The sequence below is a fragment of the Ambystoma mexicanum genome, chromosome 1q, assembly GCF_040938575.1.
Source record: "Ambystoma mexicanum isolate Mex_15411 chromosome 1q, UKY_AmexF1_1, whole genome shotgun sequence".
NCBI classification, from domain to species: Eukaryota; Metazoa; Chordata; class Amphibia; order Caudata; family Ambystomatidae; genus Ambystoma; species Ambystoma mexicanum.
Window position 1 is genome coordinate 1,265,547,100 of NC_090922.1, and position 24,091 is coordinate 1,265,571,190.

The window sequence follows — 24,091 nt, forward strand, 5'->3', positions numbered from 1 at the left end:
GCAACTATGCTGTGGCAGAAGCTAGAGAGTTAACTTGTTTGTTAAAGTTCATGGTGGCGTCTAGGTAAAATCCTAAGGTTTTTACTTCATGAGCTACTTTTATGTTGTTCCCATCAATAATGAAGTTGTCGTAATCAGGGCTGAGTTTGGATATATAGGTAGTGTTGCCCAGGATGATAAGCTCAGTTTTATCATCGTTCAGACATAGGCCGTGTGTGGCCATCCATGCCTGAACGATGCTATAGATCCTGTTCACTAGGGCCAGGTCCTTGGCGTAGTCTCCTGAGAGCGGGAGGAGGATCTGGGTATCGTCTGCGTAGTTAGTGTAGGCGATACCCAGATGATCCATTTCATCAAAGAGAGGCTTCGTGAAGACGTTATAGAGGGTGGGTGACACACAGGACCCTTGTGGAACGCCGCATGTTATGGGGATTGGATCTGCTGAGGCTGATGGAGCGAAGACTCTCATGGTCCGATTACTCAGGAATGACTTGATCCAAATTATGGCCTCTTTTGAAAAGTGGGCTGCCGAGTCGAGGTGACTACAGAGGACTGTGTGGTCCACTAAGTCGAATGCCGCTGATAGGTCCAGGAGGAGAAGTAGGGCCGCTTGGCCGTTGTCTCTGCAATCGTCTATTTGGGCCTTAAGGTCTATTAACGCTGTCTCGGTCCCATGTTGCGGGCGGAATCCTGATTGACGGGTTCCAAGTAAGTGGTTAGACTCTAGGAAGCTTTGAATTTGCAAGTAAGCCACTTTATCTAAAATTTTTAGAAGAAAGGGCACAGTCGTGATGGGCCTGAAGTTAGTCGGAATGGCGGGGTCAAGGGTTTGCTTCTTTAGTAGTGGCAGTACCCAGGACTCTTTTAGGTTGATCGCTACTGAACCTGAGGTAAAGGAAGAGTTGATTAGTTTGGTTATAAATGGCGACAGTTCTCTCGCAGCATCCTTGATGAGTTGTGCTGGGCATTGGTCGCCTTTGCAGTTGGACGGTTTGAGTCCCAGGATGACCTTTTCTACCTCTATGGTCGATACCTTAGAGAAGCAGAATCGGGCTCCCAACTTGGACTGTGGCGGTGGCGCTGAGGGATGTGTGGTGTTAGTGATGCCTTCTTGATGGCAATTTTGGTTTGTAGGTTTGCTACTTTGTTTGTTAAAGCAAGTTGTATGCTAGAGCACCATTTTTTATCCTTGGTGCAGTTTTCTTGGGGTACAACGGGTGTTTCCAATTCTTTCAGAATGCTGAACAGTTCTTTGACACTAGATTTTGAGTTGGATATTCTAGTATTGTAGGTTTCTTGTTTGGCTAATAATATTTCTTTCTTGTATTGGGAGGAGGCTTTGGAGAGGTTGAGTTTATTTTTGACTGATGGGGAAAGTCTCCAAATAGTTTCAAGTTTTCTTTTGGCCAGCCTAAGATTTTTTAGGTGGGGCGTGAACCAAGAATTGAGGTGTTTTTTAGGTTTGCTATTTCTTAGTTTGAGCGGGGCTATGTGATCCAGGGCTGAGGACATGGCTGCATTATAATGTTCGACTAACAGATTAGGGTCCATGCAGTCAGGTAGTGCGTTTAATTTAGGTATTATAACGGGCATCAGATTTTCTACTGTCATTAGTTTTTTATTTCTCGTTGGCAGAGGTGGGGCAAGTGAGGACGGGGCAGTGACCCGGTGGGTTGTCACTGAGAATAATAGCAGGTGGTGGTCAGTCCAGATCTGCGGTACAGAATCCGTAATATTTACTTCGCAATTATGTTCTGCTATCCAATCAAGGATGCGACCTTTGTTGTGGGTGGGTAGTTCAACTTTTTGTGAGAATCCCAGCTCTTTCAAGGTCAGAGCAATCGCTGACGATTGGGTGTCCTTATTGTCATTATAGCCTAGATTAAAATCTCCTAGCACTATTGTTTGGGATGTATTTTTTAGGTTATTGGACAGGGATGTCGAGATGTCCTCAGAAAAGGTTCCGATAGGACCTGGTGGTCTGTAGATGAGGATGATGTTTAGGGTTTGGGAGTTGGCGATGGCTATTTTGACCGTGAGGCATTCACAGGATTGCAAATTGGTAGCAGTGATGATCCTCATGTCCAGGCTAGTTTTAGCTATGATTGCTAGACCTCCACCTCGGGAGGTAAGTCTGTCCGCACGTAGGATAGTATAGTTGTCTGGGACTGCTAGTGATAAGGCTGGGCCAGCCGCATCATGTAGCCAGGATTCTGAGATGGCCAAAAAGTCTAAGTTGTCTGTGGCAATGATATCTGAGATCTCTGTGGCGTGTGCGACTAGCGACCTGGCGTTTATAAGTGCGCCTTTGAGATATGGTTTGTGGTCAGCTAAGTTAGGGCTGGTGGTGTTATGACTACCTTTAGTAGTCTGTTTGGAGTTATTTATTTTGGGTCTGTTGGGTTTAGGCTGTTTCCTAGTAGGTTCCGCAATACCCTTCAAGGGTAACTGTATTTTATTTCGGGATTTTGATAGTTCAGCCTTCTTGGCTGGTAGCTCATGCAGTTTGGACAGGCGAGCATGTAGTCTAAGGTTTCTGCCTACAGTGTTGCATGGCCTTTGTAGAGTGGTGCTATCTGGATAGTGGGTCATTTTAAGTTCAGTATTGGGTTGTTGTATGTTGAGCATGATATGGCAGGTGCAATGGGTGGAATAGGACGTGGTGCGAAGACTCAGAGTGTTAACTTTGGTGCTTATTTTAGGTGATTGTATTCCTAATGTGATGAGGAGGGCGATATACAATGGTAGCCAGGGTGACCTGTAGGCAAGACCCAGGGAGTACATGCTAAGTGACTGGATAATAATCCGATAGGAGTAGTTTCGATGGCAATTCGATGGCAATACTTAGAACCATAACGTCCTTTAAACAAACTTTTTTTAATATCACGCAAACAATATACAAACATGGCGTGCAAAAACCAACTTCTCACAGATGGCTTTACACGGAATGTTGCAAAGTAAGAATTTCTGCTCGTTCACAGTGAAGGTTAGCTGCTTCCATTTTTTTCTCGGGCCCCGGAGAGGCTCACGAAGCGGACTATAAGGTTGTATTGTGTTTTGACCTTGACAGACAGAGATTGTGATGAAAGACTTCTCTTGAAGGAGTGTTGCTAAAACATAAGAGAAGATAAGGATGACATTTCTGAAACGAAACCACTTTTATATATTATATCACTATGCGAAAGATCGTTCGCACACGCGGAGTCGTATTTTGGGACTGCACTACTCGTAGACAATTGAAATTGCAATTGTAATGTAAGTAACCCTTTAGATTATTTTATACCAAATATAATTACAATAGCGTAGCATTAAAGACCGCTCAAGTTGAACTTGTTCGTTGAAAGTGGCATAATGTTTTCTACCGCGCACTATCACCGCCGAATTGATCCCCTGTCGTTTAGAGGGCTCTGAAAAAGGCAGACGACACAGGGTGGGTTAATAGAAATAATTTAACCGGTCTATAGGTGGTCAATCGCTCTACTCGCTGTGCCACTTCACTGTAGCCTGTCAAGTGGCACAGCGAGTACAATGCTCGCTTTGACATCCGTGCACAGCTTGCTAACGCAAGTTCGAATCCCGGCAAGGCCAAACTCAGCCTTTCATCCTTCCGTGGTCGATAAATGAGCACCACACACCGTGGTTAATAATAAGCACCGCTTAGATACCTCAAGGTTCTTAGCGCTATATGAATGGGAAAATATTATTATTTTATTATTAACATACTCCGTTGCACTATCTTCGATAGCAAATAGTTTCACGCCCTAATAAATAAAATGATGATTTTTAATGAAGATCGGCTGGTGAGACTAATTTATGTTTTTTAAAACAGGTATGTGGCCCCATTTTGCCTATGTCACGATTTACAGACTCCAGCGGATGGGGTCTTCAACTGCCAGGTGCAGGTCCAAATATGCAACTTCATGACCCTCACCATTTTATGGGACAATCGCCAAGGACCAATATGCCCTTACGCAGTACTAGCGGCTACAAACAACATACCAACCAATAGGGTGGTCTAATGGCTCGTTCCGATTATCAGAGCGTCCATTTACTGCTTTTATCATAAACCAGCAGCCTATCTACCGCAAAGGAACAACGCGTGGCTCAAAATAAACTTTTGCTGATCGACAGCAGAGACAATAGCAAATCGCTGAATATTCACTAAACATTCCATGTGAAATAAATGTACTTTACCAAATGTACAATCCTGCTGTTTACTTTTAAACCACAGTTTCATATTCCGAATTGTGGCGCACTGAGTTGTAAGCTGATCTAACACCCTCTGTACCGCAAAGGGACATCGCGTACCTCAACATGAACTTTTGCGGATCGACAACAAAGACAAATGCAAATTGCTGAATATTCTCTAAACATTTGATGTCAAATAAATGTACTTTACAAAATGTACAATCTTGCTGTTTGCTTTTAAATCACTGTTTCATATTCCGAATTGTGGCGCGCTGTGTTGTGACATAATATGTGTTGTCTTCCAGGTTCTGTGTAAAGTCACTTAGGACTGCAGAGGACTGGGCGCGTTTGATGACGCACCCTGTAACGTCACGGAGAGAGGCGGGAAATATGAATGCTTTGATAATATCAGGTTTAGGGGCGGGAGATATGATTTAGTGTCGCAAAGGCAAGTCAGCCAGGTCAATAGCGCCAGTCATAGGATTATCACATAATCGCCGGATTTATCGTTTTCTTAGTGGACAAAAAGTCGGTTGACGCCCATAGGAAATTGTACTATTAGCGGACAAAAGGAGTGGTCTTAAAACACTTTCACCCTGACAACGAACAATACAAACAACGTTCTCAGAGCACCCCCATTTTGTGTAATTGCAACCATTTCGGGACACCGCGAGTGTTCTTAGAACACATTCAACTAGACAGATTACAATACGGACAGCGTCCTGAGGACACCCCCAGTTTGTGTATTTACGAACAATTAAGTACACCGCGAGTGTTCATAGCTCATTTTTACCTTCCTTGCAAACAAAAATGACACATACTCCGTCCTCTAAACACCCCACCATTTAGTTTATTTACAAAATGTCAGAACAGTCCTGTTCTTCGCGGACAAATCGAACGCAACAAAAACATCTAGCACATAAAAAAACAAAACATTGAACCTATCTCATACTCCCCCACCCTCCCCAAACACTCTTACACACCAACACATGGCACAAAAGACAATTTTTTATCCACGTTTCACCGCGCTGTACGCGGTCGACGGCGAATACAAGATGGCGGGCGCCACAGAAAATCTGACGCGCATCACGCACCACGCCGTCCAATCAGCGAACACGTTGCATGTCTACAGACATGACGCAAGGCCATGGGCCAATCGGGGTGCTGTCCACGGAGCGAACAGGGAAGTCCGTCCGCGAAGTGAACACAGATATCACAAATTTTTTTGCCTTACGTTTTGGTAATTTTTTTTAAAAACTACTGGACGGATTTACACCAAATTTACAAAAGCACGCTTTCGGGACCAGGCCGCTGCTCCTGCCGCAAATTTGGTGTAAATCCATCCAGCGGTTCGGGCTGTAGCTGTGCGCAACGTTTTTTGCCATTCAGTCTATGGGAAAAAAAAAAGTTTTGGGACCCCCCTTATAACTTTCCCCCCCTGGACGAATCCTCACCAAACTTTGCAAGAAAATTCAGAGTGGGCCATATACTTTTTTTGCAAAGTTTGGTGAGGATTCGTCCAGGGGGAGCGAAGTTATAAGCCACCCAAAAAGTGCTCTTCCTATGGAAACACCAACTTAACCATAACTACATTGCCAATACCGTGGCCATGTAATTTGTTTATATTATGTGAGATGCGTGGTCCTTCTTGATCCTTTATATTCTTGCAATGGAATGTTACCTCTATTAATGGAGCAGATGTGATCTTCCCAATATATCTGCTTTTTCTCTTTCTTGTAATTTTGTTATGTGGCTGACTGTAATGATATAATTGCTAATATGATGGTGATGGAAGTGTAACAATTGTTGCAACAGTGTTTTTGTCTCTTTATTCATTGCTCCGGACAATTTGAAAGCCCAATCACCTTTAAAAACAACTAGCAACATGTTGCTCAAGGTTGAATGGTCCTGTGTTCAGCAATAATGTCTTTATTTCCTTATTAATTGCTCCGTACAATTTGGAAGCCCAATCACCTTTAAAAATAACTAGCAACACGTTGCTTAAAGTTAGATGTTCCATAATATTCTTTATGATTTGATCCGTGCACTTTGGAAGCCCAATCACCTTTAAAAACAACAGGTTGTACTACTGAGCAAGCGTTGGTCTATTGAAGACAGTTATATATCCAAGTAAACTTCCTTGGTCTTTTTTTAAAAGTGGCACTTGTGATTGCAGACTCCTGGCCTTCATGAATTATGTTCTTTACTTGATCCTTCACACAGGTAGCGTGATTGTTTCTGCTCTTCAGTCTTGTTCAATTGTGGTTTTCCTGGAGTTCAGTTTATTCCAATTGGTGACCAATGTTACCTGGCTTTAAAGTAGGGGTAAATCCCGTGTGAATGAACAGCTACTCGGTGTTTTTGCTGTTCTAAGCCAAATAACATCCCATCCTCGTCGCCACAGAGGTATTGGCTCACACAGTATTGTAGACAAAATTGGTCTATTGAAGATCCATAGATAAACCCACCGGCTCCACCATAGCTAACAGTTCTTCTCTCAGTTCACTCAGATCAGCATCCTTTCTCCTGGGTTCCACATTCTATATTCCCTCTTCTACTACATCACTGTCCCACAATTACATATAAGGTGTTAACTGATATGTACTAAGATATTACAGGTACAGATCAGAGGTACGCCCTGCGGAGGTGTAGATGGAGGTGTAGACAGAGCCACAGGGGGGGCAGGAGAGGCAAAGTAGCCAATGGGGACACAGAGAGGGGAGGCAATGAAGCCGAAGAAGGGAGAGAAGGGACAGCAGGAGATGAAAGAAAATTGATGAGGCATGGGAAGCGTCTATAAAAGAAGAGGAGGATGGCCTGAGGGCCTTGGACCACGATGATGCCATTCAGGTAGACATTAATGATGACCTTAGAGGAGTCAAAAGGGGCCAAGAGGGCCTCCCAGCAGGGGCTACTATTAATGGAAGAAGAGGAGAAAGGAGAGAGCACAGAGACCATATGAAGAGTGCATAGGTCTGGCGAAGGAATGACAAAGAGGATGTCGGTGAGGGTCTGTGAGGAAGTCTTACCTGTCGACTCTTAGAATAGATATGTAAATAGAGAAAAGATTGCCTAGGTAGCATAACAGGTGGGCACTTATAGATAGGAATACAGACATCACGTTCATGACACGTTTATTATCATGGACAGAACGTGATCATGAACGTGTTCCTAAAGTCCTTTTTTCTAATGTAAGTTTTTCTCTGAAGTTCGTTGCTAGGAGACTGGCGTCGAGCTGGAGGAGCCGGAGAGCGACAGTTACGTCTGGGCTTATTGAGCCGCCGGTGTGGAGGAAAATAAAATAAATCTTTTTATTACTCCTGCTGCGCCGTTGTGCTAAGGAAAGCCTAAGTTTGGTTTGTAAGGCGATCGTTTGTCGTCCCACCAAGTTAATTGTGTTACAGTTGCCAAAGCTTGAGGAAATTCCGAGCGGCGGCGTCTGAGCCGTCGCGGAGATGCAGAAGAGGGGTGTGTCTTCCGCAGCTGTTTTCACAAAGAGAACAGCTGATCCCTGCCTTTCGTGTTAGTGTGTCAGAGGCGGGCAAGAAGAGGAGGCCTGGGGGCGGAGTCAGCAGCGGGGCCCGGAATTGATGAGGAACAGCTGATCCAAGGTTTTTACAGAGAAGTGAAACGACGCAAGAGAACCTGAATTGAACTATGCAGCAAAGAGCATTGCTACGGAGGTACGTGAAGCCAGCAAGGTGAGAGAAAACAAAAGAGAAAATCAGTTTCAATGTACTAGCACAGACAACGCCTAGAGGGTTGCAGTATTGGCGAAAAGAAACTCCAAGGCCCTTGTACAAACAGAGATCTGCTTGTGAACCTGGTCTGAAGAATGAGTTTGAGAGGTTACTTTTAACCCAGAACTTGCAATAACCTGTCCCTCAAGCAAACAAAGCCAAGAGAAAATGCCACGGTAGGTGTTACATTCCAACTGTTTAAGATAAATACAAGAGGGACTTAAGAGAATCAGACAGAACTGAATAGAAAGAAAGAAAAGTAAAGGAAGAAAGAGACTACAACAGACAGAAACAAAGTATAAAAACAAAGAAGGAGGAAGTAGAGCTTGAGGCTGTTAAAAGACACTTACCAACCCTTCTGTCCTGAAAGGGAGCTCTCAGCTGGAAGGTGGTGAAGATCAAAGTGCAAAGACGTATCTTTTTACCTGAAATAATAAGAAAGAAAGTTCCTGTTAATAAAAGGATTGGGTAGCTAACTTAAACCCAAGAAAACGACTTTCTGTCTCAGAGTTTTTCCTTCTTTATTATACAAGAGTCTATCACAGTTGTTGGCAGCGGTGGTATATAGTGAGTACGCCATGGAAGAACTTATCAAAACTTTAAGTGAAGGTCAACAACTCCTCCAACAAGCTCTACAACTCCAGAGCCAACAGGCTGAAGCTGATCGACTAGCTTTCCAACAAGCTCTACAGGTCCAACAAGCTCAATTACTCGAAGTCACAAGTTTAAGAAATCATCCACAAGTTCCTACCTCCATACTACAAAAAAATATGGCAGGGGAAGATCCGGCACATTTTTTTGTGAACTTTGAGCGTGTTGCCAGGAATGCTCAGTGGCCGTCAGAAAAATGGTGCCACTACATCGCTCCCTTAATGACCGGCGAAATGCAATGCGCATATCAAGCTGCGAACCCAACAGGCGACACAAATTATGGAGATATGAAGAGAGTTCTCTTAGAAAGATTGGGCCATGATGAAGAGACTTATAGAATCAAGTTCCGTGAACTTAAGCTAACCAGCGAGGAAACACCTAGACAACTGCTCTATAGGGTGAAAGAACTGGCTGAAAAGTGGTTACAGACGACCACCTCCTCCCCACAAGAAATAACGGAGAAAATAATATTGGAACAATTTGTTGAAGCACTTACCGGGCCCGCGTGGGTCAAACAACATCACCGACCCTCGTTAGCGGAGGCTGTAGACATCGCCTCCGTTTATCAGAAAGCCGGGCAGGGTAAGATTCTAACTTATGTAAACCAACACAAGCCTAATGTCAGTTCGAGTAAGCCTCTGACTCAGACCCGATGGCCGAACTCCATGTTAAGGAAATCAGAAACTGAGAATGTTCGCTCTCGACCTAATAGTGAAGTCCCGGTTAGTTACAGGCAAGCTCCGTCTGTTATCAGGGGAGCTCAATGCTTCGACTGCGGCAACTGGGGGATTCTAGACAGGTTCTGTCCAAACAAGGTGAAGTCGGAACCAATGGATGTTGGAGTTTTTGAAACCACAAAAGATGACGAATACCAAGAACCCCCAGTTGTGAATAAATCACAGTATCTATAAACATGTGATGCAGAAGTGGATGGAAAACCTACCAGAGCCTTGATAGATTCAGGGAGCCTACAAACAGCCGTGACCTCAGCCCTGGTAGGTGAAGTTTATAATTCTACAGGGGAAATACCAATTAGATGTGTACATGGGGATATAAGATCATACCCTTCGAAAGAAATACAGATAAAGTTGGCGGGGAAGACAATCGGGATAAGAGCAGCTGTTTTACCCAAGTTACCTAAACCATTATTGGTTACATCAGATGTACCTAATTGTCCTACACTGATCACCGAGATAGAGAAGAGCTGGTTAGAAACAGCCCCATTTCACGACCAGGAAATCTTCAGTACACCTCCAAAACAGCCGAAGAGCAGAACACTTAAGCAAAATTGGAGAGCGAGGAATGTCCTTCTGGTTGCTGTAGATTGGAGGCTTTGACGAGGAGGGAGACAGTTTTCGTACAGCTCAGGAGTTGGATCCTGTTCAACAATATGCTAGAGAATGTGCCTTGGAATCACCAACAGGACAAGGGCTGCGTTTCGTCAAACAGAATATTCTCTATTATAGGCTAAGCAGGTCCCGAGATGGAGAAGAACTGAAGCAGAAAGATTTTATCAAGGTTCTATTGGCCTAGAGTATACAGTCAGATACTGAAGTTTTGTCAATCTTGTGAAGAGTGTCAACGAAAGAACAGGGCTAATGTGAAGATTCCTTGAATCCTTGACCGTTTTTTCGGAACTAGTTTGCTTTCACAATCTTTTCGGTCTTTCACATGTTTTAACCGACAATGGTGAACAATAGTCAACTGAATCTCCACCCATGTCTTCGCATCTATTCCCACAATCTTCCTCAACTATCTTTGCACTTCCTCTGGAAGTCCCTGACATAAAATGTGATAACATATAGTCATGTTTTTGTCCTTTTGTCCCATGGTTCTCTAGTATCTTGCCACCATCTTTCTTGAATGTCCTGGATATAAGCAGTTGTGTCTTCATCTGCTCTTATTCTCTGAGTCATAATGGCACTCATGGCTGATGAATCTGGATACTGTTCCCTAAGTCAGCTTGGCAATTATTCAAAGGTGCTCTGTCATAGTTAGTATTTAGTGACGTCACCCTGGGATATCCCGCTCATTTCCAAATGTTGTCTGATTGCTCCCCTAATATTGCCGCAAGAAGGCTCTTTATGTTGCCTACTGCTAAGGTCATCACATCTGTCATTCTCTCTAATTCATAGATCCTTTTGCCTGCCCCTAATGTGAGTGATGGCAATTTGCAAATTAAATTATTTTTGTCCATCTGTGGCCACGGTAGCTACTGTTACAGTCCTAGGGCAATTGTGTGAATCCCATGCCCTGTCCGAGTGCAGCCACACCCTTTGTCTTGGTCACAGCGTCTGTCATACAAACTCTATTTCCTCCAGGTAAATTCTTCAGCGTATTCACGTGCAGTGTTCTCTCCTCTAAACTATTTGATCGCAGCTTCGGGCATCTAGGCTATTCAATGGGCTCTGGCCTCCTCACTGGTTCTTCCAAATCTTACCATGCTATCTCTTTCCCTATCCTCATGCCTGTAAAAGAGGCCTGTGCAGCCTCCTCCTCTCCACTTTCTTCCTCTCTTTGTCTTCTAGCATAGTACCTTCTCTGTCATGACCTTCGTCATTCTCTCTATCTTCAAATTCTAGTCTTTCAAGGGGACTCCTCCTATATGTTCAACTCATCACATCCTCCAGTGTATTTGTTCCTCCGTGTTGTGGACACCCTCCTCTACTTCCATTTATGCTGCTGGTGCCATTCCTCCTGCTCCTGTAGAGATTGCCAATCCTCCTTCGTATAGTCTTTTCCTCCTCATCAAGGGTATGCTTTTAACCCCCTCCATCATGTTAATTAAGCATCTATTCCTTCTTAGGTGGCTCCTCTACCTCCTCCCCATACATTGTCTACAGTTCCAGAATGACTAGCCTATTCTGTAACTGTTTTCCCTTATAAGCGGCATGCAAATATGTGCACATGTGTTGCAGTACTGCCATGGAGTGAGTACCTTCTTGTGGCCAGGGCATAAAAGTTTTGCATGTCGTGAACCTACTGTGGATGGTATTTAAGGATGTCATTATACCGGGTAATGTTTTGCACATGTGCATGATGGGAGTATTCCCCATAATGATACGTCACACTGTAATTTACCAATACTTACCAATCTTTATTTCTATTCTCACTCCCCCTCTTTTACCTTCCTTTCACACCCTTCCCCAATAATACTTCTTCTCCAATTAATACTTGTGCGTCTCTAGCTGAGACCACACCTCCTGCGTTACACAATCCTTCAGAAAAGAAGCACAATAGCGCTGCTCGCACTCCGAACAGCCCCACCTCGCTGTTCCTTCCAATCTTTCTGAGTGACAACAACATTGTCACTAACGCGCTGAGAAGCCCCACCTCACTGCTCCCATACCGGACAACACTTCTTGGTCCACACCACTACTTCACCTTCTCAACACAAAAATCCACTTCTACAAAACCTGAATTATCTCACAAATAAATACACTACAACCATCTTCCCAACTCCTGGTGAGGTATTAGTCTCTTTTATTATTGCCCCGTGATGAGGCTTACCACATGATCTTTCCTGACCCTTGTCAGGAGCTATCTCTGTGTCATTTATCTCTCCATTTAATCACAATCCCCCAATATGCAAACAATCCCCTTGCCCATTTAGCCAGGCCAATGTCATGCTTATATACTCAGGGTCGGGTCTCCCCTATCAGCCTCGCAACCCCTCATGCCCCACGGGGTGGCCTGCAGTGACCGGACTGGACGTTTTCCAAAGGGGTTTCTGTTGACCTCTCTGTGTTATGTGCAATCCCATTCTCCACAAGTCACCTCTGCAGTCTTCAGGGATGCGGCAGGGACCCCTCGACACTAAGACACCTAGAAAACATCACTTCTGCTAACATCTGTTAAGACGGGCCAGGAAAGTACCAGATTACCCTGAGGATATGGAGTCAGTCAAAGCCAGACTAAATAACGGATGTAGACAGAGTGCAAGGCACAACCCAGTTTTATTGACATCTGAAATTAAGCGGGGACAGCATACAAGCATCAACATCTTGGAGCTCTCAATTAATGCAATACAAACAATGGATTAAATACTCAAACACTGCTGACATCACAACATAATCGTTTGGTACAAAACCTATGGGGACTAGGGAATGTTTAAGTGGATTGGCTACATATAGACTCTATAAGTGTAAGACATTTTATTGGGTTATGACAATCTGATGGCTCCACCTGGGACCATCTATAAATTGATAAGAAATAAAATACATCGTCTCTACACCCCATTGTTGGTTGGCATATAATTTGCTGGCCAGCCTAACACAGGAGATTCTAATTGGTTAATGTTCTGCTAACCAACCTTGAATGATTGACAGGTCATCAATACATGAGCCAGATAGGAGCAGGTGGAGAGAGGTCCAACGGATGCTTTCCATTCACTTCAAAAGATACCATCCCTTATTCCTAGGCCTTGAGCCAGGGTGATTTCTTTGTACTTGGCCTTGTACAATGCCTCCTGTCTATGTGTCTAATTGGTTGGTGTTCTGCTAACTAACCTTGAATGATTGACAGGTCGTCAGTACATGAGCCAGACAGGAGCAGGGGGAGAGAGGTCCACCGGCTGCTTTCCCTTCACTTAAAAAGATACCATCCCTTATTCCTAGGCCATGAGCCAGGGTGATTTCTTTGAACTTTGCCTTGTACAATGTCTCCTGTCTATGTGTAGGGAGCACAGCAGCTGTCCTATCTCTGTTGGTGCCTAATGAATGGACAGTGTTTGCCAGTTATGGGTCACGTGTGATAGGACCATGGTTGGAATTATTTTACCCTGCATTTATTAGGATTTCAGCCAATATTTAATATGAGCGTTATGGTTTCTCTTACCACCGGGGACACTATTGAGTTGTTCTGTGTGGACTCTCTTGATTTATAGTTTGCGTGCACCTGGTTAACAGTGGTCGGTTGTGCTCCTCTAAACTTTAATTAAGCTGGGAGCATACCTCTTGCTTCCTGGGAATTGCTGTCTCATGCCTTCTCTGCAACATTATGACCCTCCCTTATTCCGTGGTAACCTTGGCTCTGCATGGATCTGTATTTCTGTGATTTCAGCATCTTCAGTTCCCGTGAAGCTTTGAAGCCTTTCATTTAATTAGAAGCATGTTGAGGCTTCCATTTTTAAAGAAGATGGCTACCCGCCACACTCTTGCGTTCTATGTTAGTGAGCTATATTCTTATGTCGTTCATGTTGCATTCAGTTTATACATTGCTTATGTTAGTATTCTTCATGTCTTATGGATGCTATGTTAATATTCTTCATGTATAAATGCATATACTACCTAGTGTGCATGTTCTTCATGTTGAGTGCACATTTGCTTCATGTCTAATGCACGCACATGTATTGTTACAATGTTAATTTGATTACTTTTGCCATCTTCAGCTTAGATTTATTTATTTATTTATTTCCTTTTATAAAGCGCACAACTGCCCTCAGGCATCGTGGCGTTGTTACAGAATATTCACTTGGGTGCAAGTTAAACAGAGATATAGCTCTTAGGCACAAGTTCACAAAATTAAAGATTAGACAATATTCATGCTCCATTGTTACAGGGGAACAGCAGAGAAGATACGGTCTATTTGAATAGTTTGGTTTTCAGTGCCTTTCTGAAAGCTATGAGAGAGGTTTCTTTTCTAAGTTTGAGTGGTAGTGAGTTCCATGATTTTGGTGCTAGCACGTCAAAACTGGACCCCTCAGCTTAGGCTCTGTTAAAGGCAGGGATAGTAAGTTGGTGTGAGTATAGGTCCACTTAGGTCTGTATGATTGTACTAGATGAATTTGTTCAGCTAAGGAGGGGGGTGCCGATTGAGATAAACATCTTGTGGGATTGTGAGTGCTTTGAACAGTATACGTTCATTTATCGGGAGCCAGTGGGCGTTGCATCTGGCCTGAGAGATATGCTCTCTCCTGGGGATACTGAGAACAGATCTGAGAGCATTATTTTGGGTGATTTGTAATCTGTTAATGTTTTTGGAGGACGTACCTAGAAGGAGGACATTACAGTAATACAATGTTGCGCCTATGGTAGCTCTAGCAATACTGAGACCATTTTTGGAGGAGAGGTGGGGTTTTACAGCATTGATGATGTTAGTAGTGAGCGATGCTGATGATGAGATATAACTAACTTGTCTATGGATAGAGAGGGTGGGGTCCAGGAAAACTCAGAGAGTTCTTACTGCAGCAGAGACTGTGATAACAGTGTTCTCTATGCTGAAGTTGCTGTATTTGCTGTTGAGTTTTTTCAAGGTCTCCTTGGGGCCTACCAGTAGGATTTCCATTTTAACCCCATTGAGACAAAGGCCATTGGCCCCCATCCATGCCTGGATAATTGCATATGTCTGCTGTAAGGTTTTGAGGTCCTGCTCATAGTCAACAGTTAGTGGGAGTAGAATGTGTGTATCATCAGCATAATTGGAGAAATGTTATGCTGACATCTTCTAGGTCTTTGAATAATGGTAAGGTGAAAAGGTTTTAGAGGGTAGGGGAGGTGCGCGAACCTTGTGGCACCCCACAACCAATGGAGGATGGAGCGGCTGATGCCTGGTCTGAGAAGAACCTCATGGCTCGGCCCTCCAGGAAGGATGTTATCCACGTGGTGGCTTCTTGGGAGAAATGGGCAGAGTCTGTAAGGTGTTTTCCTAAGATCTTGTGGTTGACCAAGTCAAATTCTGCTGATAGGTCAAGGAGCAAAAGAAGCGCGACTGACCTTTGTACATGTTTTCTAGTAGCTGATTTTTTAAGTCTAGCAAGGCTGACTCTGTGCTATGCTATGGGCGAAAACCAGATTGCCTCTTCCCCAAGATGTTGTGCATATCCAGGTAGGACTGGATCTGTAGGTATGCAGCTTTGTCAAGAATGTTCAGCAGGAATGGCACAGTGGTGATAGGCCTGTAGTTGTTTGGGGAGTCTGGGTCCATTGTGTGCTTTTTTAGCAGAGGCTGGACCCAAGCTTCCTTAAGGGAAGATGGTACCATGCCAGAGGTGAATGAGGCATTAATTAAGGCTGCAATGAAGGGAGCTAATGCTGCAGCACAGTCTTTAATTATGCTTGCTGGGCAGATTTCACCCTTACACAGCGATGGTTTTATGTGCTTCATGATTAGTAGGACCTCGACAAGGTTGGTTCGTTCGAAAGCAAAGGGTATTATGGGTTTTGAGTCAGGGGGGTGGATGGAACTGGCTCAGCGCTGATGTGTGTTGGGGGCGCAACCTTGGGCAAGTTGTTGAAATTAGCCTTACTTTTCTCCTGAGGTAGGTTAATCTTGTCTAGCATAGCGTGTTGGATATCGTTACACAATTTTTCATCCTTCATGGTCTGATGTGTAGGCGTGGGAGGGGGGGCCAGTTCATTGAAAATGGCAACCAATTCCTTGGACAGGGATTTTGCTTTGTCAATTCTGAGGTTGTAGGCAGCGGCTTTTGCTGCGGCAATGGTGTTTTTATATTGCTTGGCAATTGTGAGGTAGAGGGGCAGGATTGCCATTTGTTCAGGGCTTGCCTTTTGAGAGCTTTTAGGTCAAGTAGGTTTTGGTTGTACCAGGAGTTGGCATGTTTGATGCTTTTGGCTCTTTTTTTCTCTAGTGGCGAAATGGCGTCAACTGATTCTTTAAGAATGGCGTTGTAGAACTCCACCCGTTCTCTGGGGTTGTTGGAGAGTGGCAATGCTAATGCTGATACTTCTAGGAGGTGGAGAATTCTGTCTTTGGTGAGCAGTTTTCTAGATCTGGCCATGGCGACAGGCATGGGAGGGTTTTGCTGGGCAGCTATTTTGGAAGGAATGTGGAAATGCAGAAGATGGTGGTCATTCCAAGGGCATGGGGTGTTGGAATTGATGTCAACACCACAGTTGTGATCAACTAACCAGTCCAATATCCGTCCTTTGATGTGGGTTGGGCTGTCCACTTTTTGAATAAAACCTAAGTCCAGGAGAGACTTAGTGAAGGCTTTACCTTTTTTGTCTTTAGCATCCTTGAAACCAAGATTGAAGTCTCCTAGGAGAATGGCTCTGGTGTTGGGTTTGAGGTTACTACCTATGAGGTATAAGAGATTGTCTTGGAAGTCCAGAAGGGGGCCTGGAGGGTGGTATACTAGGTGTAGCATCATGGTGTCCTTAGGAGAGAAGGAGATTTTTACAGAGAGAGCGTCAAAGTTATCTGAGGTGGCAGACTTGATTTGTCTGGCCTTGAGAGTTTCTTTGACAATAAGGGCCGCTCCACCACCCTTGTGGGTAGATCTGTCCTGGCGGAGGATGGTGTATCCTGGTGGTAGGGATTGGCATATGGCTGGTCCGGAGGCTTTGTGTAGCCAAGTTTCTGTGATGGCTAGTGCGTCAAGCTCCAGGTCAGTGATAAGGTCATGGATTTCTGTGGCATGGGCTTGCACGGACCTAGCATTGATGAGTGCAAGTAGGATTTGAGTGGTAGAGTTGTTACTCGATTTAGGTTTGGTTGTGACAATGGGACGCTTGGTGATTGGTTCATGAGTTCTCGGCATAGAGGTAGTTGTGGGAGAAAGCGCATGAGGGGTTTTTGCTGGGTACTTGATCGTAGTGGAGGATACAATGAGGAAGCGTGATCCTAGTCTTTGGTTCCTTAAGTGTAGGGGTAGAGGGATCGTATGAGCCTGAGCTCCTCGTGGTGGCTGAGGTGTGAGATTACGTCCATCTCTTGCTGTACCTGCCTAGGATAAGGGTGGTACGGTTGTCTTAGTGAGTAACTTTTCTCACCTGTGCAGTATTGGGCAGGTGGAGGGGCAGAAGCTATGGATGACGTATTCATCCGCCTCTCAACACAACCGCAGGTGCCCACAGAGAGGCTGGCCAATCAAAGAGTGACAGAGGAAATACAGGCTAGAGAGATGGAGGATTGAAAACAGTGGAGAGCAGGAAGACACGTTGAGAGCTAAGAGGGAGTGAGAGCTAAGAGGGTCATGGAGGTAATAACATCAGTGGCTGAGAGGGAACAGAAGGAGGTGTTGGTAGCCACAGTGGTTAATGGGGATGTGATCAAATCAAGGGATGAAAGGGAACAGAACGAGCTGATGGGGGTTGAGAAGGAGGGGATAATAACTAGGGCAGGGCAAAATTGTTAAATTCTATTCTGCCAGCCGCAGAAGCGAAATCTGTCTGATTTTGTTACGCTTTGCCCCAATTAATTGTTCCGTCATCCCTGCTTATCGAAAAGGGCTGCACAAAGTTTCTCATTCCACTTCATGAACCTAAAAAAGCCACACAAAGTTTCCTGAGCCGATGCGCGAACCATGCACTACCATGCACTAATCAAAAAGAGCCACCCGAAGTTTCACGTGTCGTTGCGTGAAACTACTATGAATTGAAAAGAGCAGCACAAGGTTTCACGTGTCGCTGCGCAAACCTAGCACTAATTGAAACCCTGTGCAAAGTTTCTCGTGGCACTGCGCGAAAGTAGCATGGTTCAGAAAAACCTGTACAGTTTCACATGGCAATGGTTAAACATGGTTTGGAAAAACCCACACAAAGATTCTTGTGTTGCTGCATGAACTAGCACGGATCGGAAAAAAAAAGACACGTGCAATGTTTCTCATCGGGGTACACTAAACCAACATGGTTCCGCCACCGCTCGGTATCGAAAAGAGCAGCACAAAGTTTCTCTTGCCGCTGCACAAACCGAAAAGAGCTGTGCCGATGCACAAAACTAGTATGGATCGGATAAAGGCCAGCGCAAAGTTTCTTATGTCGCTGCACACAACTAGCAGGGATCAAAAAAGAACCACATGAAGCTTCTCGTCTCGCTGTGCGAAACTAGGACGCAAAAGACCTGCACAAAGTTTCTCATGATGCCTGCCGAACCTAGCATGAATCGAAACCATACACAAAGTTTCTCGTAGCACTGCGCGAAACTAGCACGGTTCGAAAAAACTACCTGAAGTTTCTCGTGTTGCTGCACGAAACTAGCATGGATTAAAAAAGACAAATGCAAAGTTTCTCGTCTGGTTACATAAAACCAATATGGAAAGCAAGCACCAAGCTCCGCATGAAACCAGTTGAAATTTCAGTGGCAACGCCGCCGTAATTCTGATTTCATAAAACAGGAGGAAGCTGATTTGAGTGTAAATTCTGCACTTTTCACTTCACAGGTGCACATTTCACACATCCCAGTGACAGCACTGGAGGGTGACAGTAAACAAAAGGAGATAGTTTGAACCAAGGAAGTCAAGGAGGAGGAAAATAAGTCAGAGGGCAGAAGCGGGCAGGAGAAAATAGTAACTCAGAAAGAGATATTAACAATTGGGGATGAAATAGAGTTGAAGGAGGTAGAAAGAAATAAGGGAGTAGACGAGGTGGTAACATCAGGATAAGGATGGTGGAGTGAGTAGGAGATAACTTCAGGCTTGGAGAGTGATAGTCCGAAGGAGGTGCTAGGAGAAGAGGTAATATCAGGGGGAGGGACGGACAGTGAGGAGGTTGGAGAGATAACATTACGAGGGTTAGGAGACAGTAGTAGCAACGGTGGCCAATAACAGACAAGGGAAATAACATCAGAAAGAGAAGAAGGAACTAGCGAGACAATGGCATCCCACAGCAAGGAAAATAATCCGGAAAGGAATTCACCAGACCGGTTTCAGTGGGCCCAATTGGCTGTAGTCAGGAACAAGCAGTGGAAGGAGGTATGAGCTGGAGACTGGGAGTTTATGTTGATTTTAGATGGGTTGGAACCTGATCCCAGGAGAAAGTCCAGACTGATCCCTGGAATTCTTCTCCAGCTCTCCCTGGTGGTCATGCCCACTAACTCAACTTTTCACAAGGATCTAAAATAGATTGAGTTGTGGTGTACAGGATCCTGGAATGCCTGCATCTAGATCTAACTAAGAGGTACCGCGCTTAAACTGTTTGAACTGAGACATTTGCCATAGGGCCAGGAGGGCATAGTTACCCATATCCATAGGAAGGAAATTAGGCAAAGGGAGATCCTCATGACTAAGTAAAAGACTATCAAGGAGAAAATCAACCAGAAACCTATTATTTTTGTTTTGGAAAAACATAGCTTATTTAAGTTTCGAATTAATTTGAAAAGAAGTGAACATTAACCCACGTTCTAAGCATTCTTCTTGACCCCTTGTTGCAGCCTGTGACAGAATACAGACTTAAAGGTTCACATTCTCCAATCTTGTGGTTAAAATACTCTAAAATGGTTTTGCTATTGGTGCCGAGTTCACTGCTGGCCTGGATTTAAATATTATTAATTGCATATGTAGTTCATAATCCAATATAACCAATGGCTACAGTTGAATTAATGATTGTTTAATGGAACACTGACTTCTTGCTGGTCTAGACCTCTGCATGCAGAGTATGCAAATTCCATACCTTAAGTTCATTTTGTCTTTCATAATGGTAAAGTGGCACTTAATTGTAAGGTGCTTTTGAAGTTGCATATTATCTGGAAGGTAACCCTGCAATTGTTTTTTCCAATTCTAGAAACCTAAGTAACAATCCTTCCACAGGATTGATGTAAGGCCCTAGAATTGTACTCTAGAAGAACAAAAAGTTAAAGATCCTTTATCTGTTATTTTGGGCATTTTATGCTTACGTATTCAGAACTGGATGGATTATTCACTCTGGAAGGTTCTTCGCAAAGGGATATATGCTCATTTACTAAGGGATAAAGCAGTTTCAGTGGCCTAATAGAGACATATACCATGGGAAGATGTATGCAAGGTGGCCACCTGGGTAATCCTTATGCTTTCTGCAGACATTACTTTATTGATTAGATTTCCAGAGTTGATGCACAATTGGGATAATCTTTACTATATAGCAATTTTGACTATTTTTTATTTTGTTTAAGGCATGTACGTTTGTAGGTCTGTATGTGTGTCCATTGGAATTAGTCCTTGGTCCGGTGTCACATACTCTCTTAACTTCTGTAGGTTTTGATGGGATTCTTACACCCTTGTAAGTAAGGTGAACAGAGCACGTAAATGCAGCTGGTTCTGTAGGTCTGTCAATCCTCAAAGGGGCAGTAGCTACCGAGTCTCCAGCTTCAGATGAGCCTCGTGGTTGGAGAGAGATGGATTTCCCACCCCCAAATGTCTCTGCTTGCCAGGTGTAGGTGCTGCCCATCTTAAAGAGACCCTGTGGCCAGACAGGCTCATGTGACTATCGCTTGCCCTGAAACGGAGTAAGTGGTGGTGAACAGGGGATCTTCCCCACACCACCCCTCGTTGCATCATCCTCTAGCTTGGTGAAACATCTGGCTCATTTGGTCACCACAATGAATGTCATCAGAGCAGGGCAGGGGGCCTTGTCACACTGCTCATCACAGAAAATGTCTGGTGAATAAAAAGAGACTCCAAGAGGAGTTTATATTAGAGGAGCAATGGACAAATATTTGAGAGGATATGCTATGGGCTTCAGTGTGATGGAAACTAAAGTGTAGCAAAACACAAGAGGTGATGGCTGGAAGGTTTAGAGTTAATCCTAACCTCTGGCATTGCTCTGGCCAAACCTCCAGACCATCGTTCTTCGTCTGCCAAACAATTACAGAAGGGGAAATAACTGAAGTGTTGTGGTGCCACCAGTTATAGGGTCTGCATACAGGCATCATAGTTTGGATAAATTATCGGGATAACAGGAATGGCATATCCTACAATACATCAACAAGCAAGCTTGTATCGTATGCTCATGCAGGAGTCATACACCTGATGTTGAGGGATGCAAATCTATTGGAGCCGATGTGAGACAGGTCAATAATGCAGAAGGGTTATGCAGAAGCAAGGCGTTCAAGTTTTCCCAAGCCATTGAATTCACACTCCCAAATACTTACTTAGCCAAAATAATGGAGTGGGCCAAAGTGCACAAACAATCAACTTTATTTACTTTATTCATAAGTAAATTGGCCAGATGAAGGTACAAAACATTCTCAAAGAACCCCCATTGCATCGGGGGTTATAAACCAAAAAGAAAATGACCATAATTATAAACAACACTACTACAGCCTACTGATTGGATGTTAGAATGCGGGCAGCTATATCATTCCGTATGTTACAAATGTTCATTAGCCAGTCCCTAATTTTTGGACCCGCCCTTGTACCTTCCCACTAGATGAGACCTCTCTTCATGAACATCATCGGGACAGCTTTTGATTTGCTGGTACCACAATCTGCTAACACTATTACAAAATATGGTGCACCACTGGTCAATTCTTTCGCAAACGGCATTGGATGTTGGCCTTGTCCACAACAGCTCAATTAAGTTTGTTGAACGGGGGGAGATCGAAACGTTAGCATGGGTAGAAATAAACAGCCGATAGAGAGATTCCTTCTTGAATTGTCCAGTACCAGAGCGACATTGCCTCTCTGCACAGTGGCAGTGACCCTACACCTCCTCTCTGGTTGAGGTAGTACATGCCCACTGTGTTGTCCGTCATTATGAGGGCATTATTTCCCCGCACAGAGGAGAGAAAGGCCTTCAGCGCTAGTCTGATTGCCCTGAGCTGCAAAAGATTGGTATGCAGTTTGGATTGCGATGGAGACCACAACCGCTGATTGTCTGATCGCTGGTCTGGGTTCCCCACCCTGTGAGTGAGGCATCCGTCACTACTGTTACCTCCAGCCATGGTTGCCAAAAGGGTTCTCCCTTCAGAATATTGTCCTTGCAGGTCCACCACAGAAGATCCTGTCTGACCCTGCTTGAGAACTGAGACCATTGTGCTCTAAGGGCCCATTTCACTTTCTCACGCCGGGCCCCAATCTCCCAGACAGTTTCCTAACCTTGGACAGTTCATCATGTCCTCCGTCGCTCGCAGTACATACTGTTTCTTGCAGGTGCATGATGTCATCGAATCATAAAGTATATACAGAGAGGGATGTCATCGCAAATACTATTGACGGCGGTAAGCGGCACTTTACCGCATAATGAAAGTAATATGAGTATTCCGCCTGGTCTACTTAACCCTATTGGGAGCTATGGATGGCTGTCAGCCTCCCCTAATCTAGTAATGGCTTCCATGGAGGATGTACCTGACAAAGAGACAGAAGAGCCCGACTGTCTGTACCCTGTGTGATGCCGGAAATGCATCTGAGGGACAGGGCCTCTGAATCCTTGTCCTTTTTCTGTTTTTACCGTGTGTTCTGTCATGTTTTCTGCCCAGGAGTCCATGAGGGACTCCTGGCAGTGCAGCTCTCTTTTGGTTTGGTGAACAGACCCATGGGATACCCTTATGGCACCCATGGGTAGGGGTACAACCCTGTGCCCCTAGTGTATGTTTTTGGGCACCTGTGGGTGGCCCACAGAGCAGGGTATGGGCTGGTGGCAGCTCCATGCTAAACTTGACAGGTGCTCTGGGTGTCCTCCATTTTGGGATACCCAGGCCCTGCCATTGGGATCAGTTGATTCCTGATAGAAACAAGATGGCCCCTGTGGCCTCTTGCTTTCTATTGCCTGTTGTCTTGTTTTTCCCAAAGTCCTGGGAAGCCCTGGCTCTGTCCCTTACCCCTGGCTGGCTGTTGGGTGGAAGTTCCATATATGGTGTTGTTGTGAAGGCCCAGCTAGACTGACTGGAGCCTTCCCAGTGACTGTATGTTATGGGTACCTCCTGTGGGTGGGACCTGGGTGAATGGAGTGTGTGACCAATATACACTCCTTGTTGTGGTTGTCTGGTTTCTGGCATGAGAGACAAAGACTGAGACAGCCCTGCCCGAAACTGGCCTGAATGCAGTGTGTAGTGTTGAATGGCTGGGTACTTGTCCCAATCCACATTCCTTGTTGTGAGTGTCTGAAAGGGAGGAGTGTGGCCTGAATGCACTGTGTGCCTGATTGGCTGACTGACTGCATGAATGCCCTTCTGTGTGATTGGCTGCTGTGTGTGTGCCAGCAGTGTGGATGAGAGACAGAATAGTATATCTGGGGACCTCTCACCACTAGAAATTGTTCAGAAGCATTCAGAAGTTGAGTCTCCACTCAAGAGTAACTGGATTTGCTGATCCTCGACGTCCAGCTGGAAGAAGAAGACTTGCTGTGGCATTTGCTTCGACGGAACTGAAGGTTGTCGAAATCGTCGAGGACTGACCCGAGAGAGGACCTGGTAAGGCGCCCTCTTCCCGTGCTCCGAGGGACCATCGAGCACCGCTGAATCTTCGCCGAAGCTCCCTGGACGCCAGACCATCGAAAGGCTGCCGACCGGAGAAGGGGACTGCCGAGGAGACCGAAGTAAAGCACCCGGACATCGACGCTGTCGAAGTCCATTGCCGTCGACCAGGGTTCGCAGGTCTGTGCAACCGCTGGAGGCCCGTCGAAGTTGTGTTGCCCAGCCGTGGGAACCACTTGACGCCGAGCCGCCGACGACCGGAGCCGTCCGCTCCTTGCCTAAGAACATTTGACTCGAAGGACTCCCTCGTCCGCACCGTCGACCGCTTTTGCCCTGCCGGAGAAAGTCGAGGACGACCAACGCGCCGAGGAGAATCCGCCGGTGGGTTTCCCGCCACCTCACGATCCCAAAGACTCGAGCGACTCGACGCCCTTGCTGGGCTCCCG

General features: G+C 45.0%; 1 long non-coding RNA gene across 1 annotated transcript in view; it reads right to left on the reverse strand.

Moving 5' to 3' along the window:
• The window catches only part of LOC138545634 (uncharacterized), a 68,154-nt gene that overhangs the window by 22,040 nt on the left and 22,023 nt on the right, over positions 1-24,091 (reverse strand). Inside the window, exon 2 of the long non-coding RNA XR_011290840.1 lies at positions 8,279-8,353. This is a non-coding gene — a long non-coding RNA (uncharacterized lncRNA). The remainder of the gene's footprint in view (positions 1-8,278; positions 8,354-24,091) is intronic.